At 41.3% G+C, this 19,026-nt stretch overlaps 1 long non-coding RNA gene across 2 annotated transcripts; it reads right to left on the reverse strand.

Annotated features, from left to right (window-relative positions):
* Positions 1-1,198: 1,198 nt before the first annotated feature.
* On the reverse strand, positions 1,199-12,704 carry LOC107652419 (uncharacterized). 2 transcript variants are annotated; one of them, XR_001630092.2, is made up of 4 exons: positions 12,486-12,704; positions 11,940-12,138; positions 9,858-9,907; positions 1,199-1,751 (listed from the first exon to the last, which is right to left on the reverse strand). It is a non-coding gene; the product is annotated as an uncharacterized LOC107652419 (long non-coding RNA). The 2 variants fall into 2 exon arrangements; XR_001630091.2 differs by lacking the exon at positions 1,199-1,751 and having other exon boundaries at positions 7,854-9,907.
* Positions 12,705-19,026: the final 6,322 nt, after the last annotated feature.

Raw genomic sequence — 19,026 nt, forward strand, 5'->3', positions numbered from 1 at the left:
CAGGGTTCGAGTCCCAACTCTGATGACACTTAATGAGCTGGGTGTCTGACCACCCTTTGAACTTCGGTCTCCTCATCTGTAAAATGGGAATCATCAATAAAACCAGAAAGACTCACCTCATATGGTTGTCATGAGGAGAAAGCACCCTATAAAAGCCAGTTATTATTATCCTGATTGCATGGTTTGGGAACCCAGCACCCCACTCGATGAGCTCCCCGTAAATGGGAACAGGGAGCAGACAAGTGGGAGGAGAGAGACCTCAGAAGCAGTTACCTCACCTTCTAGGCCACTTCACAGAAAAGGAAAAATTCATGACAGATTTATAGCCTTAACTCTCTCCCTTTCCCACTGAGAACGTGAGGAGACCTGCCTTCCCCACCCTCCAGCCCTACCCTTCCACCCACCTGTCCTGGAGGCAGCAGGCCTAGGAGAGAGCTGGCATCACCTCAGGGGACCCGCCATGCCAGGACCAGCCATCTTGCATAGAGGCCAATAGAGAGCTCTCAAACCACTTAGGCTGACTCCCTCATTTTACATTTTAAAACTGAGGCCCTGCAAGAAGGAGCAAATTGCCCAAGGTCACACTGGTAGTAAATAAGTGTCACCAGCAGGTTTCAAGCCCCAGACTTCCGATTTATGAGAAGCAATGTGGTAGAGTGAGTAAAGGGCTAAACAGGACGTTGGGAAGAATTCGACTCAGATCCAAGTTTGGGCATTTATTCACTACAGAACTCCAGGCTTTTATTGTTGTTCAGTCATTTCCGTCAAGTTGGGCTGAAAACCCCATTTGGGGTTTTCTTGGCAGAGATACTGAAGTGGTATGCCATCTCCTTCTCCAGCTCATTTGACAGATGGGGAAACTGAGGCAAACAGGATTAACTGCCTTGCCCAGGGTCACGAAAATAGTCAGTGACCAGATTTCAGCTCAGGTCTTCCTGACTCCAGGCTGGGTGCTCCATTCACTGTGCTACCCAGCTGCCCATGACCCTGGAAAAATCATTATTAACCTCTGTGGGGACCTCAGTTTCTTGATTTGTAAAAGAGATGGTTTCCAGTAAAAATCAGCAGCAAGAGTTAAAAAAGAAACTCCATTTAAAATCACTCTAGGCAATATAAAATATTTTGAAATCTATCTGCTGAGACAAACTCAGGAATTATAGGAACACAACTACAAAACACTTTTCACACTAATAAAACTAGATCTAAACAGTTGGAAAAACACACATTGTTCATGAGTGGGACGAGCTAATATAATAAAAATGGCAATCCTACTTATACTAACTTACTTATCCAGTGCCATATCTATCAAACCACTAAAAGATGGTTGAACTAAATAAATGGTCTCTAAAGTTCCTTCCACCTCTAAGTCCATATTCCTATGACTCCCACCTCTTTACTTCATACTGTGTAATTGGAAATCTTGTGCCTCTAAAACTACATTTCCCAGGAGCACACTGACTTCCTGTCTTTACATGCTGACATAGACAGGGGGATACATTGGGTAGGTTTCCTGGTCTCGCTCTCTTGGCTCCCTGTTGGCGACTGTGGTGGAACACAAGGTTTTTGAACAGGTAGATTAGGCATGGGCACGTGGTTTTATTTTGTTACCTTTTTATTCCTCTATTTCTAATGATTATTAATAAATCTCTTAAATATAACATTCTAAATTATTATAGCATTGATTTTAATTTTTACAATACACAGCTTCCTTCAGAATTAATAGCTTCAAAAAGGGGAATGATCTCCAAAACCTGAAAAATGAAAATTGAAACTGCAGCATCTTCCCATCTGTGCACATTGGGGCCACTAAGGAACTTTCAGTATGATCGTGCTGATATGTTAATCTATGTCTCCTCACATCAATTTCCTCTATTCCCATTTGATAGTGAGTTCTTTGAGGGCAGAGACTATTTTTTCCTCCTTTTGCATCCCCAGTTCTGGGCACACAGTGGCACACACTCTCCTATCTCTGGACTTCAGAGTAATATAATATTTTAAATGTTTTTATTATTTGTGATAAATATTTCATATGACTGTAGAATACTCATTGTTTTACAGAAAAACCATCTGAGATGGTTTCCTATATACAGAGAAGATAGGCTGAAATTACACCAGGAAAAATTTAAATTAGACAGTCAGGAGAACTTCCTGGCAGGAAAGAGTGTGAGAGATCGAAGGCAAAAAATATAGCCTCTTCTTTGAACATACCTACTGCCATCATCGTAAGATGAATCTATTCCTCAGCCTAGCCTCCTGGGAATTCCTCATTTCACTTTGGGCCTAGAGAGCCCCTTAAGCATATCCATCTTTCTCATTCTCTTTCACAAAGGGAGCTCCATCCTTTACCTCTTCTGGAAATTCCTGGGCTTCAGTCCCCTTTCCAGTGATTTTCCCAGCCATCCCTGGGGTAGCCTCACTGTTCCACCTCTCAAATATCTTACTCCTTAGGAATCAATGAAACATACAAAGATGTCACCCCAAGAGCCTTAGATACAGAGTCAGACAACTCCTTCCTGCCGCCACCCCCTCCCAATTCTGGGCTACAAGGAAGTATCTAAGGACACTAGCAAGATATTCCTTCTCCTTCAGGAAAAAGTATGGGTTTCTCCAGCCATGGAACAATTACACCCTAAGAAAGCCTTCTTTCCCTACTCAGTGGCATCAATCAAACAAATGAGAAGAACTCAATTTGTAAATTTTATATAATGCTTTAAGATCTGCCAAGCATTGTCCTTATAGCAACTCTAGAGAGGGAGTAGGTAGCAGAAGTAGTAGATCCATTTTACAGATAAGGAAAAAGGCCCACAGAGAGGTGATTTATCCAAGTTTACCTAGCCCAGTGCAGGACATGGAATAAAATGGGAAAAGCCTCACCAAAATAACTCCATTATGCTTTTTCACCTACCCCAAGGGCGAATGGAAAAACTCAGCTAGAGAGCCATCCAAGGTCCTAGAATCCTAAAGCCAAAAAGTGCTTCCTAGAGGTCACTCAATATAAGCCATCTCATTTTTTTTTAACCTTTTACTTCTTTGTGTCAATGCTAAAAGAGCAATCAGGGTGAAGTGATTTGCCCAGGGTCATAAAGCCAGATTTGAGCCCAGGTCCACCCGATGCCAGGTCTGGCACTCTATCCACTGTGCTACCTAGCAGCCCCAAACCATTTCATTTTAAAAATGAGAAAAAATTGAAACCCAAAGAGGTGACCATAACTTGTCGCCAAGAATGACTTGCATGAAATGGCTGAACAAATTGTGGTATCTGCTGGTGATGGAGTACTATTGTTCTCAAAGGAATAATGAACTGGAGGAATTCCATGTGAACTGGAACAACCTCCAGAAAGTGATACAGAGTGAGAGGCACAGAACCAGGAGAACATTGTACACAGAGACTGATACACTGTGGCACAATCGAATGTAATGAACTTCTCTATAGCAGCAATGCAATGATCCAGGACAATTCTGAGGGACTTATGAGAAAGAACACTATCCACATCCAGAGAAAGAACTGTGGGAGCAGAAACACAGAAGAAAAACAACTGCTTGATTACATGGGTTGATGGGGATATGATTGGGGACACAGACTCTAAATGATCACTTTATTCAAATATTAATGATATGGAAATAGGTCTGGATCAATGACACATGTAAAACCCAGTGGAACTGTGCATTGCTATAGGGGAGGGGTAAGAGGGGAGGGAAAGAGTATGAATCATGTAACCATGGAAAAATATTCTAAATTAATTAAATAAAATTTTGCAAATCAAAAAAATAAAAATAAAAAAGAACATGTTGCACAGTGGAAGTAAAAGATCTTATTGAGCATAAATATGAATAGAAAAGATGGGCCTGTATCAAGTAAAGCATTAGTACTCCTAAAGTATTATTTTTTAAAAAAGGAGTGAATTCTAACAAAGATTTCTAATAATTATAACTAACATTTATATGGCCCTTTGAAGTTTACAAAGCCCTAGGTCCATGAGATAAATAATACACACTATTATTTACATTTTACAAATGAGGGAACTAAGATCAGAAAGGTCAAGTGAATTGATCTCATAAGTAGGATATATCAAAGCCAATATTTGAATTTGTATCTTCTTGCTCTTATTTCCCTCTCTTAATTAGATTATAAGTTCCTTGAGGGCAGGGAATGTCTTTTGCCTCTTTCTGTATCCCCCACAGTGCCTGGACCTTAGTAAGGACTTTATAAATGATTACGGACTGACTAACTATTCTAGAAGACTTCCAATTACAATGTACTGGCTCAAGACCATGGGTAAGAAAACCAGGAGGTTAAGAATGTACAGAGGAGGCAGGAGCTTCATCATCAGGGAGCATTCACATTGAGTAAATGGAGGAAGCCTCCAGGTACCAGCACTGTCCCAGTACTTATCTGCTGGGCTAATCCAAGACTTGCATATGCAGAAGTCCAGATCTGCCTGTCTTTGGAAGGCTCTAGATTCCCTCCTATTAGCATAACCTCTCTTCCTTCCCAAAAGTATCTTCACCCTGACTTTTTTAAAAAACCCTTTTCTGTCTTAGAATCAATATTCCAAAATAGAAGAACAGTAAGTGCCCAGAGTCACACAGCTAGAATGTGTCTAAGGTGAGATCTGAACCCAGTATTTCCCATCTCCAGAGCCAGCTTTCTATCCACTGAGCCACCCAGCTGTTCCCATCCTGACATTTTGAAGCAAGAAGTGATGGCCACAATTTTCTCATGTTCCCCACAAAGTCTTCTCTTTCAGACTTCGTGACATGAATCAGAGATCCTCAATCCCTAGCCTCTTTAGATTGCCATTTTTCTCAATCCAGTTGCCTTAAAAAGAACTGGCTCCCACAGAAATTCAAACTAGTTACTTAAATACTGTAGACTTTTTTTAGCCTTTACAAAGAATATTTTGAAAAATTTTCAGAGCAAAATCAAAAGTAAAAATAAGTCTTCCCTTTCTCCCCGAATCTGACTGGGGTCACACTCTCCCTTCTACACACCTACTTGGTCCCTAAGGAGAGTGGGCTCAAACCTAAAGGGGTGACCTCCAAATATATCCCTCTCCCCCACCAAGTTCACTCTGGGTGTGTCACAGTACAGGGATAGACGAGTCACTCCCTTGCTTCCCAAACATGAAATATTGGCTACAAGGTTGATTCGCTTCTGGGTTGGGTCAAAGCAGCTTTTCTGTGAAGCTGGCTTTTCAGTGGCTTCCTCCAGGGGCTGCTGGACCTCTAATGGCTCTCCCAAGCTTCTGAAGCTCCCAAGTCTGTTTCATCTCTGATAATCATTCATTTACCCATTATTGAGAAAGAGAGCAGAGAGAGAAAGAGAGAGGGCACCATGCTTTCCCAGACACATGACAACCCGGGTGAAGAGAAGACAGTTGAAACAGAGACTGCCACTACTGAAAATTCTGCCCTCCAACTAAAAACTTCAGTAGTTCTTCTTCCTCCTCACTTGAAAATCACCAAGAAAGCAAGCAGCAATGTGGATTTCCACACTTTTAACAGCCTCCATCTTGGGTTTATTCTTTGGAACAGATAAAAGAGGCAGCAGGTAATGTCTTAAAATCAACTGACTCTACCAAGAAACTTTCTTTCACTGACCATGGAGGTTTCTGTGCTTTTCTTTTTATTGTCGGTGTTTGGTATATGGTAAGAACTTTTTTTTTTAAACCTTTACCCTTCCTCTTAGAATCAATACTTTGTATTGGTTCCAAGGCAGGAGAGCAATAAGGGATAAGCAATGGAGTTTAAATGACATGCCCAAGGTCACACAGCTAGGAAGTGTCTGAGGCCGTATTTAAACTCAGGTCCTTCTATCTCCAGGTCTGGCTCTCCATCCACTGAACTACCTAGCTGCCCTGGATGCAATAATTTTTTTTTGAACCCTTACCTTCTGTCTTGGAGTCAATACTGTGTATTGGCTCCAAGGCAGAAGAATGGTAAGGGCTAGGCAATGGGGGTCAAGTGACTTGCCCAGGGTCACACAGCTGGGAAGTGTCTGAGGCCAGATTTGAACCTAGGACCTCCCGTCTCTAGGTCTGGCTCTCAAAACACTGAGCTACCCAGCTGCCCCCTCAATCCTTTTTTTTTTTTAAACCCCTATCTTTTATCTTAAAATCAATACAAGACAGAAGAGAGGTAAGGGATAGACAATGGGGGTTAAGTGACTTGGCCAAGATCTCATAGCTAGGAGGTATCTAAGGCCAAATTTGAACCCAGTATGGTAAGAACTTAATAAATGCATGTTGACTTAAAAAAAGAAGAGAAGTGATAGCCCCATTCCAATCATATATAAACATAATCATTCCTGATGACTCGTTATCTGGCCCCAGGCTAGTTCAGAGCATGAATAATGATAAAAGAGCAGGCCAGCAAGTAGAAAGTACACTGGTATACTCCATTCAAAACTTGGCTCTGGAACTTACTAGCTGCATGATCCTGAGACATCAATCAATCAGCAAGCTTTTACTGAGTGCCTACTATGTGTCAGGCACTCTACCTGAATCTGGAAATTCACAAAAAAGTAAAGTGAAAGAGTCCCTAAAATATTGAGTGTTCCAAAAGTCTTTGTCTTGGGGACACTGTATATATACAAAATAGGTGGAGGCTATTATTATTCAAAGCCTTTAATATCCTGGCTCCATCTGGCCAGTCCAGCTAAGCTGACCTTCTCGCTGTTCCTCACACATGGCTCTTCATTTCGGTTCCCATATCTTTGCCAGGGTTGTTCTCCCTGCCTGAAATGCAATCTCCCCTCATTTCTGCCTCCCAGAATCCCGTTTCTTTGACAGCTTAAAGGCTCACATGACACTTTCAGTATGAGGCTGTTCTTAATCAACTCACAACAATCTAGGGAGAGAGATGCTATGATTATCCCCATTTTACAGATGAGAAAACAGGCTGACAGTTTCAGTGACTTACTTAGGGTCTTACAGCTGGTATGTAACTGAATTTGAACTAAGGTCTTCCTAACTCCAGAGATAGCTCTCTATCCACTGTACCACCAATCTGCCTCAGTAGTTGTGCTTGGTTGGACTTAAAGATCAACAAGAGGAGGTTATAAGCATTGTAATATTAGCATAGCACATAGGAGGAGCTTAATAAATGTTTATTAACAGATTGATCCATCCTGGCACAATAAGGAACCAATGAAGTTTATGGAACAGGGGAGCAACATGGTCAGACTTATGCTTAGGAAAATCTCTTTGGCAATGTGTGTGAAGGATAGAATTTGAGAAAAGAGAATTAAAGTAGAAAGACCAATTAGGACCAGTCCAAGAGAGATGCAATGATGGCCTGAACTAGAGTGGCAGCCTTGTGCTCAGAAGAAATGGGATGGATGTGAATAATGTGGTGGAGATAGGACCAGCAAGATTTGGCACCCAGGAGGTCACTTCAACTCTTGGAGCCTTGATTTATCCATTTCTAAAATGGAGATAAAAATTACTTGCACCATTTCATAGGGTTGCTGTGAGGGAAATGGTTGCTAGTCATAAAGCACTTGTATAAATGTGAATTGTTATTATTATTATTATTTAAAACTTCAGTGGATTTGTAATTATAGGGCAGCTAGGTGGTACAGTTGTTGGGTTTGGAGTCAGGAAGATCTGAGTTCAAATTTGACCTCAAATACGTACTGACTGTGTGACCCTGGGCAAGTCAGTTAACTCTGTCAAATAAGCTGAAGGAAATGGCAAAACATTCCAGTATCTTTTTTTGAGTTCTCATTTTTAAAATAACATAATAAAAGATGTAACATAATAATAATATAATACATATGATTTATTATAATCATGTAATAAATTATAATAAATATATTTATCCAAGAGAAACAAATTCTCATATTAGCATTATCCAAAAATCTACTTCTCATTTTTTTTATTTTCCCCTCCTTCCCATCCTTCCTGCCACCCAAAGAAGGCAGGTAATATTATATAGTCATTACATATATCATCATATAATACATATTTCTCTATTCATCATGTTGTGAAACAAGACACACATCACTTATATTAGAGAAAAATTCATGAAAGAAATAAAGAATGGTATGTTTCAATCTGCATTCAGACTCTTAACTATTCCCTCTATGTTGTTAGATAGCTTTTTTCCTCATGAATCCCTTGGAGTCATCCTGAATCCTTGCCTTGTTGATAATAATTAAGGCATTTGCAGTTGATCATCCTTTATTATTGTTGTCACATTCTCCTGGTTCTGCTCACTTCACTTTGCATCACTTCATATAAGTCTTTCAAGGATTTTTTGTGATCATCTTGTTTGTGATTTCTTATGTCACAATCGTATTCCATTACAAGTATATATCACAATTTAACTAGCCATTCCTCAGTTGATGGGCATCCCTTCAATTTCTGGTTCTTTTCCACCACAAAAAGAGCTGCTGTAGATATTTTAGATTATATAGTTTCTTTTCCTTTTTCCTTGATCACCTTAGGAAATAACCTAATATTGGTATTACTGGGTCAAAAGGCATACAGTTTTATAACAATTTGATTATAATTCCAGATTGCTCTCCCCAGTATCTTTTTTTAAACTCTGTATTTAGAATCGATACCAAGTATTTGTTCCAAGGCAAAAGAGCAGTAAAAAATAGGCAATTGGGGTTAAGTGACTTGCCCAGGGTCACACAGCTAGAAAATATCTGACCTCTAGGCCTGGCACTCTATCCACTGAGCCACCTAGCAGCCCCTACTCCAGTATTTTTGCCAAAACCCCAAATGGTGTCACAAAGTGTCAGACACCATTGAAAAAGGACTAAACAACAAAAACAAAGGATCTGTAATTCCATTCAGGTAGATTCAACCTGCACTGGATGGTAATAGAGATTGTCCAATGAAACTCTTGACTCTTTTCCTATAAAACTTCTATGTATGGAAGAGCCACCTGACATACTAGAAGACCCCCTTTTGAGTCTCTTACTCTCTCTGCAGTATGAGTTTAGCATTTACCCATGAACAAATGCAGAAAATGCACAAGAAGAGAAAGACAAGACTAAAGAGAAAAATGCAAAGAGAAAATGGTCACAGAGAAAAGGAATAGGGATCAGCAGAAACACTTAAAATGGAATAAAAGATTTTATGAAGGGCAGATACAACTGAAAAAGAATGTGACTCGGTCACATTGGAAGCATGAGACAACGGAAAGACAGCCCAGGTGATCTGGAGGAGAGTGAGGGAGAGACAGACACTGAAGGGAAAGACAGGTACAATGACACTGAAGGTTGGAAAAGAGAAAAGAAGGAAAAGGGCCATTTAAGGGTGAATAGAAAGGGGCATTTTAGGACTAGTTCTTTCAATCAGGTAAAAGAGTAAGGCCCTTGAAATTTGTCCACTTCCACCTCCCTAGTTCAAACAAAACCAACCGAATAAATACATTGCACACGCACGCACGCGCACGCACGCACATACACACACACACACACACACACACACACACACACACCCCAATATGGAAAAAAGGAAAGCCAAATTGATTCCAAGATATAACATGTCACAAGACAAAATAACTGTACATATCATATATCTATTGGTTGGCAAGAAGATTTGAGGGAATACACCTAGGGAAACATGAATGAATGAAAAATCACTTACCATGTGTGAGACATTGTGCTAAGAACTGGGGATACAAGTACAAAATAAAGAAGGTCCCTGACCTCAAGGATTTCACATTCTAATGGGAGATATAACACATATAGTGGAGTGGTAGCCAAGAAATAGTGTTTTGGTGTAGGAAGTCACAGGGATGGTGGATGGAGCTATAGGGACTGAGATTGTTATGCCCTTGCCAAAAGCAATGGTAGTGTTGATTTGATGACTTTTCAGCAAACATATTTCTTCCTTTACCTTTTCTTGTATAACTTGTTAACTCCCAACATCCCTTGATCCAGCTTTGGCTGTTAAGAGTAAAGAGAAATAGAAAGGAAGCAGAGGAAGAATGTTCATTTTGTGAATAATGAATAAAAGTAAATAAAAGAATAAGGGAACCTCATCAACAACAGATTCTAGGAGAAGTCCAATGGTCTATAATCGTTGCCAACTAGTGGCAAGAGTCTAGTCACCCCACTTAACTTGGTCAAACTCATGGTTCTTACCCCAAATCCATACCATTTCTGGAGTTTGGAGGCAAAAAGAGGCTATAGCAGCAGTTCTTAACCTGAGGACAGAAACTTTACCAAAAGTTTTTTTTTTTTAACCAAAAGATGTTTTGATAACTTTTGATTATATTATAATAAATATATTGTAGTCTAATGTATTTTATTTTCTATGGCAAATAGCTAGCATTGACATAAGAGAGCATTTTTAGGTTTGTAAGGTACTTTATAAATATTGTCTCATTTAATCTTTACAACAACCCTAGGAGGAAGGTGCTATTATCCTCATTTTACAGATAAGGAAACTGAGGCAGACAGCCCAGGGTTGCACAGCTAATTATGTGTCTGGAGCTTAATTTGAACTCAAGTCTTCCTGACTCCAGACTCAGTGCTCTATCCACTAAACTCCTGGAAACTACTGAATTTGGAGTCAGGAAAGTCTGAGTTTAAATCTCATCTCTGAAATTGATTTTGTGACTATTTCCTTTTCCAGTCACAGCTCATACCTAACCTCTCTGAGCATCAATTTTTTCATCTTTAAAATGGCGTAATAATAACTAACATTTATATAATAATTTAAAGCTTGCACTTTAGATGGATGGATAAATAGATAGCTATGTAGGTAGGTAGAGACAAATGAACAGGCAGGCAGACAGACAGGCAGAGATAGATAGAGAGATAGATAGATAGATTATAGATAGATGGATTAGTAGATAGAGAGATAGATTGATAGATAGATAGATAGGTGGATGGATGGATGGATGGATAGATAGATGGATAAATAGATAGATAGGTGGGTTAACAGATAGATAGATAGATAGATAGATAGATAGATAGATAGATAGATAGATGGATAGATAGATGGATAGAGAGAGATAGATGGAGAGAGAGAGATAGATGGATAGAGAGAGAGATTAATAGATAGATGGATTAGTAGATAGATAGATGGATAGATAGATGGATTAATAGATAGATAGATAGATAGATAGATAGATAGATAGATAGATAGATAGATAGATGGATGGATAGATAGATATATTAATAGATAGATAGATGGATGGATAGATAGATTAATAGATGATAGATGGATTGACAGATAGATGGATAGATAGATAGATAGATAGATAGATAGATAGATAGATGGATGGATGGATGGATGGATGGATAGATAGATGGATGGATTAACAGATAGATGGATAGATAGATAGATGGATGGATAGATTAATAGATAGATGGATAGATGGATGGATAGATAGATTAATAGATGATAGATGGATTGACAGATAGATGGATAGATAGATAGATAGATAGATAGATAGATAGATAGATAGATAGATAGATAGGTGTGTCTGTATCATCTCAATGCCTAGCTCACAGGATTTCTGTGAGGCTCAGATATAATGAATGTAAACACCTTGCAAGCTTTAGTGGGGGTGGGGACTGTAGGCATTCTAGCCTCCCAGAACAATATCTGTAGAGCCTAAGCCCTTTCTGCCCTTGCCCATTCAGGGCCCATCACCTCCAGGGCATGCGAAATCAACTCCCTCAACCTGGCAAATAGAGAATAAAAGCAGTACCCAAGGAGGCGGGTTGCTTTGGGGCCAGTGAGCCTCAATTTTAATCCTCCTGTCTCCTGACCTCTGTGACCTTCAGCAAGTCATTTCCTTCTCTGGGACTCATTTTCTTCAACTATAAAGTGACTAAGTCGACCTAAATGATGGAGGGTCCCTACAGTATTGGATCCCAAGAGATAATCTCAAACAACAGATAATACAAACATCTGTACCAAGTCCTGGGATCTCCAATGATCTTTCTTTGAAACAGATTTACCTACCTAATGGTGTTGGCTCAGGCTGAAATGAAAAGGGAGCCGCAATCTCTCAGCGGGAACCCCTCTTTGATAAAGGGAGGAGCTCCGGAGGCGTGCTGAGTGGCAGTAGGGAGCCAGCCAGAGATGAAACATTTGCCACAGATCATGCACAAAGCAGATCATAGGCCCGCAGAAAATCGAGAGCAGCCTTTTTCCCCTAGAGCTGGAAGGAAGGGGGGATGGGAGTGAGCAAGGTTGTTCCTATCAGGCAAAAGCGACCCAGGTACTGCCTGAGCGTGCGATCTTCTGAGCTGAGGAAGGCATGTTTTCTGCACCTCCGGACATCCCCAGACCCAGCACCAGCTTCGCCATCTTCCCTTTCTTCCTCCAATATCCCCATCCCAATACACACACACACACACACACACACACACACACACACACACACACACACACACACACACACGCATAGGCGCGCGCGCACACAGAGACACACACACACACACACATGATCCCCCCACCCCCGCCTCCTCCTTGGGACAGCCAGGCGACGAAGGCTGAGTGTGATACCCGAGCACCATGGGACGTGGGCGCGACGTCCCCGGCTCCACGCCTTGCGAACCACAAGAGCTCTTCACATCAAGCCATCGGTCAACTTTTCCTAAGTAATTACTCGTCTGTGGCCAGCAGAGGCGGGGGAGCGGGAACTCAGCCGGCATTGTTCAGGAAATGGCAAGAGGCTGCGGGAGCTGCGGAGGGAGCGGAAGCTGTGGGCACGCTAGCTCGCCCGCTGTGCCCGTCTAGGCTTTATCGAACGTTCCCGACCTAATTCCCGTAACCGTCGGGGCTCCCCGCAGCCGCAGAGAGAGATACTCTCCAGGGCCCTGAGCCGGACTGAGAACCATTACTTGCTCGGCCAGACCCTACCCTGCCTAGGGGCTAGGGGTGGGAGTGGGAGGCAACAGGAAACTGCTTGGACCTCGAGGGCCTACCCAAGGGAAAAGAAAAAGCCCTCCATCCCCCGACCCAGAATGCCATACCTATACCCACTAGGTGGCGCCAGGAAGTTATGAGACTGGCATCCCACATTCTCAGTGTGTTGTGGGTTTAGTCAACTTTAACCCCTATGGTGAGGGCAGTTGGGTGGCAAAGTGAATAGTGCCAGGCCTGAACTTAGGAAGACTCATTTTCCTGACTTCAAATCATTCTTACACTTGTGTGATCCTGGGCAAGTCACTTAGCTTTTTTGCCTCAGTTTCCTCATCTGTAAAATGAGCTAGGAAAGGAAATGGCAGACCACTGCAGTGTCTTGCCAAGACAACCTCAAATGGGCCACAGAGAGTGCGACTCAACTGAACAACAAAATTGTTGGGGGTTGGTATAGAGGGATTTCTGTCCATATTCCAGTTGGTCTCAGCCCAATATTTCCAACTCAGAGAAGAGATTCCTGAAGGTGAGGGTCATTGTGAGAGACTTCTCTCTGGCAGTGGTAAAGAATAATTGTGACCCTAACCACTTCCATTCCAGGCAATGGTTGGGGTAGGAAGGGGAGAAGTAGAATGCCTTGTGCTCAAAGAGTATCCATTACTCCACCCTAGGGATTTTTCTAATGCCCACTTGGACTTTGGTCATCTAGTCCCTCAGTTGTGCCTACAGGTAAAATAATGACTGTGAATGGATGCCAATGAGCTTTCCTTCTCTAACACTCAGTTATCTCATCTGGAAATGAGGGAATTAGACTAGATGATCCCTAATGTCCTTTCCATTTCGCTATCATATACAGGTCTTTATAAAGAAATATGTTGGTGGATTGGGAGCCAGGCCTAGAAATGGGAGGTCCTGGGTTCAAATTTGATCTCCAGTACCTCATAGCTATGCGACCCTACACGAGTCATTTAACCCCGATTGCCTAGCCTTTCCTGCTCTTCTGCTTTGGAACTAATACTTGGTATTGATTCTAAGATGGAAGGTAAAGGTTTAAAAAAAAAAAGAAAAGAAATATGTAGAAAGACTGGTACCCTAATACATTGTTGGTGAATCTATAAAGGGATCCAATTGTTCTGAATTTCTATTTGGAATTAATATAAGAAAACTGAACAAATGGTTTGAACCTTTTGACCCTGCAGTCCCACTATTGAGCATGTGCCCCAAGAAACTAACTCAAAGACAGAAACATAGTTCTAATATATACCAAAATATTAATTGCAGGATTCTTTGAGAAATGAAGAACTGGACATAGTCATTGATTGCAGAATGACTTTAAAATCATAATCTGTGATTGTAATGGAATATTATAGTGGAGTAAGAAATGACAAATGTGAGGAATTCAGTGAGACATGGCAAGATTTACATGAATTAATGTAGAGGGAAATAAGTGGAATCATGTGAACAACATACATAATGGTCACAAGAATAGAAATGAAAAAAATCAGCAAAAGGAAATAGAATTCTGAGAAACCAATGAAAGATCTAGTGAAGAAATAGTAAAATATTTCCCCTTCTTGACAAGACAGGATCAAGGAAGGGGAGAGGTTCCTGCTGGAACAAAATTTATATATATGTATGTATGTATGTATGTGTGTGTGTGTGTGTGTGTGTGTGTGTGTATAGTCAGATAGGATCTCTCTATCCAATGATTGTGCTTAAATATTTTTCTTTAACACAGGAGAGGGTTCATCTAAGGATAGGGATTAGAAATGGCTGTGAGGTAATGACAAAGCACATCAACAAAATGATTCTTTTTTCATTGTAGAAGGTTCCACAATTTCTTTGATCATCTGCTTTACCCTGTTGAGAAGTTCATCATTGCTGACCTAAATCCTTCTTGTTTGGTTATGAGCCCATTTCCTCTCATTCCATCCACATTGGAGACAGACACCAGCTGGCCAGCATGTGAAACACAATCTGGGTTGTGGTTCCTTTTCCTTCCAAGTGAAGTCTGATTCCCTTTCTAGGTATCTGAGGCAGTAGAACTGGCTGGGGTTTGGGGGAGAGATAGAAAATGGGACATCGACAGTAGGCAGATAGGGTGGCAAACTCAAGGGCCTCCTTTCCACACCTCTTTCCCACTTCTTTACATCTCAGTCCTCTCCTTTATATCTGAAGGCTTAATATTCAGTTCAGTCCTTGCTTGGAGCCAACTCCAAATGTTTATCAACACGTGCTCTAATGCAATCAGTTCCTGAGGAAAATACACACCAGGTACCACATGATGACAAGAGTATCAAACAGAGGTCCCTTTTCCACCTGCTCCTGCTAAGGCGGCTGTCTGATTCTCTTTCCCTCAATCCTTCTTTCCCTCCCTACCAAGCAAGGGTCATATAACTCCCAGAATATACAGGACTGACAGCCTCCTTTAAGTCTCTCCTTCTACCCGCCTTCTGCCCCACTGCAAAGGGAACCTGTCTCCAGAATCTGACTAATGATAAAGGATGACAAGAGAGAAGAGTCTGGGTCCTCTCTCCCTCTCCTCATTGGAGATATTCTCACCGAGTAATGGGTCATATGCTGTTTGGAGAAAACTTACACATAGCTTTGCTACCAGATAAGAGGAGCCAGAGTCCTAAGACCTGGTGGTTTAGTCTTATGGCAATTAGATAAACCAATTTCAGTGAGGACATCTCACTTTGCTCCCTACCTTCATTGTTCAAAGAGGACTAGAGCCTCTGGTATGAGGGCTTACTAAGCCCTTTTCAGGGCTGCTCATTCACCCTTGGTGCCCACCTTTCATCCAACTCTTACCTGTGGCTCCAAGAAGCCATAGCATGCACAGCAGCCATACACCAGTAAAACCAAGTCAAGGGAGATTGACAGACCTCAAACTCATGGGTGACTTAAGGGGCTGTCTACCCCGAGCATATGAAGACTTCCCTGGCGGAATGGAGGGATGAGAATAATTTGTTCCAATGGCTATGAAAGCAGCTTGAAGCAGTCACTATGGAGGGCTCACAGCTTGATCAAATATCAAAGATGTCAAGGTCATCCACTGCATCCTGGGTGTTCACCTATCATCCTGACTTGTCTTGCCACTGGACTTCAATGACTGGAAAAGAGAGGAAGGCTGACAGTTTTGTGCAACTGGGCCTCACTTAAATCCAACTCACAAGTCAAGACATCATCTTGTGATGTCATTGATGGACTTTGGAAATGAAAGAAAAAGAAGAACCCTCCCATGTTGGAGACAGGATTATTAATGTTTTCCTAAAGTAGAATTTGGAATTTAAAATAAAAGAAAATTGAATTTTTTAAATGTCTAAGAATCAAGCTAGATTTAAAAACATATCTTGAGCTGATCAAAGGACTTCTGGGTCTCAAGTCCATTGGAAATAGTGACCTTTCCACAGAAGGGGCAGCTGGAGAAGGACTGATCTGGAAGAACCCAAAGAAAAAATTACTAAGCCACTCTGAGAATACATGATGTCAATGAATCACTTATGTTTGATGGCAGGTTCCAGTGGATCACTTGGGCAAACATTCATGGGTCCTTTGGAAAACTCCTGGCAAACAGATATGCTCTGTACTGCCCATGAAGTCAGAAGACCTAGATCAAGTAATATTCTGTTCTGTCTTTACTTAGAACCAACTCCAAACATCCCAATTCTCCCATTTAGCCTTTGTTTGACTTTACAAGTCATGCTGCATCTCTAAGTCTTTGTTTCTTCAGCTGTAAAATGAAGGTGCACTACCAACTTCATGGAATTATTGGGAGAGCGCCTCTTTTGTAAATTGTGAAAGGCTAAGTGTGATCTCTTATTGTTTGTCCTTATCTTTAAACTATTGGCGTGTGTGTGTGTGTGTGTGTGTGTGTGTGAGAGAGAGAGAGAGAGACAGACAGACAGACAGACAGACAGACAGACAGACATAGAGAGAGAGAGAGAGAGAAAGAGAGAGAGAGAGAGAGAGAGAGAGAGAGAGAGAGAGAGAGAGAGAGAGAGAGAGAGAGAGAGAGAGAGAGAGTTGATTTGAAGGTACGATTAGTAATTTTTCTGTACGACACTCCTATTGGTCAGAAAGAGGTCTTCGCCTGAGATATGGTGATGCCCCTGCTGTCCTTCTGAAGCTAATAGGTGCCCATTACCATCAACCTACTTCCCCAAGGACCAGAGTTTGCAACCTCCAGCTTTTGAGACCCATGGCTGGTCTAAGAGGGACAAGGTCACAAGACAGAAAAAGACAGGCTAGAACTGCTCAGGGTCAGGCTGTCTGAGGACAGACCTAGAGGAAATGTGTTTGCTTTGACCTTCCAAAGCTGTCAACTGCTCCTTTCATCTAGCTGGGGGAGTTGTAAATGAGATTTTATGAGATTTCTGATGATGGCGGTTTCCCTTTATCAGTCTCCAATTGTGGCTTCCCTGGTCGGTGCTTTTCTTGGAATCCTTTGGTCCAAGGCCAGGCAAACACCCACTCATTGCCCTGCTACAAACCAGGGTAAGGGTTCAATGTTGTCAAATAGTGTGGTGGGGGTCTCTCAACTAAAAAGGAAAACATTGGAAAACTCACTAAGAATCAAGGGTCTTGGGTTCTAGCCTCAGTTCTCACATCTCTTTCCTCTTTTATTTTACCTAAGTCAAAAACCTTCCTGTACATTCTCCTTATCTGAAAGTGACAATAATAAAATTTGTTCTTTCTCAATATTTGTCTGTCAAACAGCATTTATTATGCACCTACTATGTGCCAAACTATGACTTTGAGTCAAAAAGATTCATCCTCCTGAGTTCAAATCTAAACTCAGACACTTACTAGCTATATGACCCTGGACAAGTCACTTAACCCTATTGGCCTCAGTTTCCCCATATGTAAAATGACCTGGAGAAGGAAATGGCCAAAAGGGGTCAAGAAGAGTCAGAAATGCCAGAAACAACCAAACAACTATAATATTCCTGAAGACCCCAAAGATCTGGTAAATAATTCCACAACTTTTTCCTAGATTGGGGAAGGGGTCTGCAAACATCTACATGATTGAAACAAATCAAATAACAATGATGTATGCCAGACTATGCTAAGAACTAGGTATACACTGGGGATGGAATGGGAAGGGGGGGGGGCAGCATCAAGCACAATTCCTTCACTCAAGGTATCACCAGCTTATAAACACTGTGTTTATCTTGGAATCTCTATTGTCCATATACAGCAGGCACTTAATAAAAGTTTATTGAATGGAGGCAGTTGGGTAGCACAATGATTAGAGAGTCAGGCTTGGAGTCAAGAGGACCTGGGTTCTAATATGGTCTCAGACACTTCCTAGCTGTGTGACCCTGGGCAAGTCACCTCACCCCAACTACCTGTCTTACCACTCTTTCTAGGGTATGGGTTAAAAAAAAAAAAGAAAGTCTATTGAATGGAATGGAATAGAATCAAACCCACAGGGTTGTAAAAATTCAGTGAGATTATAAATGTAAAAATGCTTCAAAAAGAATAAATCTCTACCCACATGCATTATTAATGATGTGTCATCACCACTGTAAGTATACATGATGCAAGTTACCGAGGGTTCTTGTGAGTGTGCAGCAGGGATGTGTCTCTGTGTGAGCAAGGACACTTTTTATACCCTCTAGATCTGAAGGCATTTGGGGGTGGGCAGCATGGTCCTTTGATCCCCTATGTGTAGGAACTCCCGAGGTGGAAACTGTCTCCATGGATTTTGTATATTGTGTGCTTTTGTATACAGATATGCATCTGTCGACAAGGCAACAGAGTATGATGGAAAGAATGGGAGAATACAGTCAAAGGCCATCTGTTCAAATCCAATCCAGGTTCCAGTACTATCTGTGTGCCCTAATCTTCCTTCATTTTACAGCCTCCCCTCTTTAGATTCTTTCCTTTTTTTTCTTGTATATACCTTGTTTGTATACAATTGTTTTCCTATTGTCTTCCTGATTAGATCTTAAAAAAAAAAAAACACTTTCCTTCTGTCTTAGAATTAAGATTGTAGATTAGTTCCAAGGCAGAAAAACAGGAAGGGATAGGCAATAGGAATCAAGTGACTTGTCCAAGGTCACACAACTAGAAAGTGTCTGAATCCAGGACCTCCCATCTCTGGACTTGGCTCTCAATCCATTGATCTACATAGCTGTCCCCAATACTTAATTTCTTTTTTTAAAATACCCTTACC

The sequence above is a fragment of the Monodelphis domestica genome, chromosome 4 (assembly GCF_027887165.1).
Source record: "Monodelphis domestica isolate mMonDom1 chromosome 4, mMonDom1.pri, whole genome shotgun sequence".
In the NCBI taxonomy this organism is placed as follows: Eukaryota; Metazoa; Chordata; class Mammalia; order Didelphimorphia; family Didelphidae; genus Monodelphis; species Monodelphis domestica.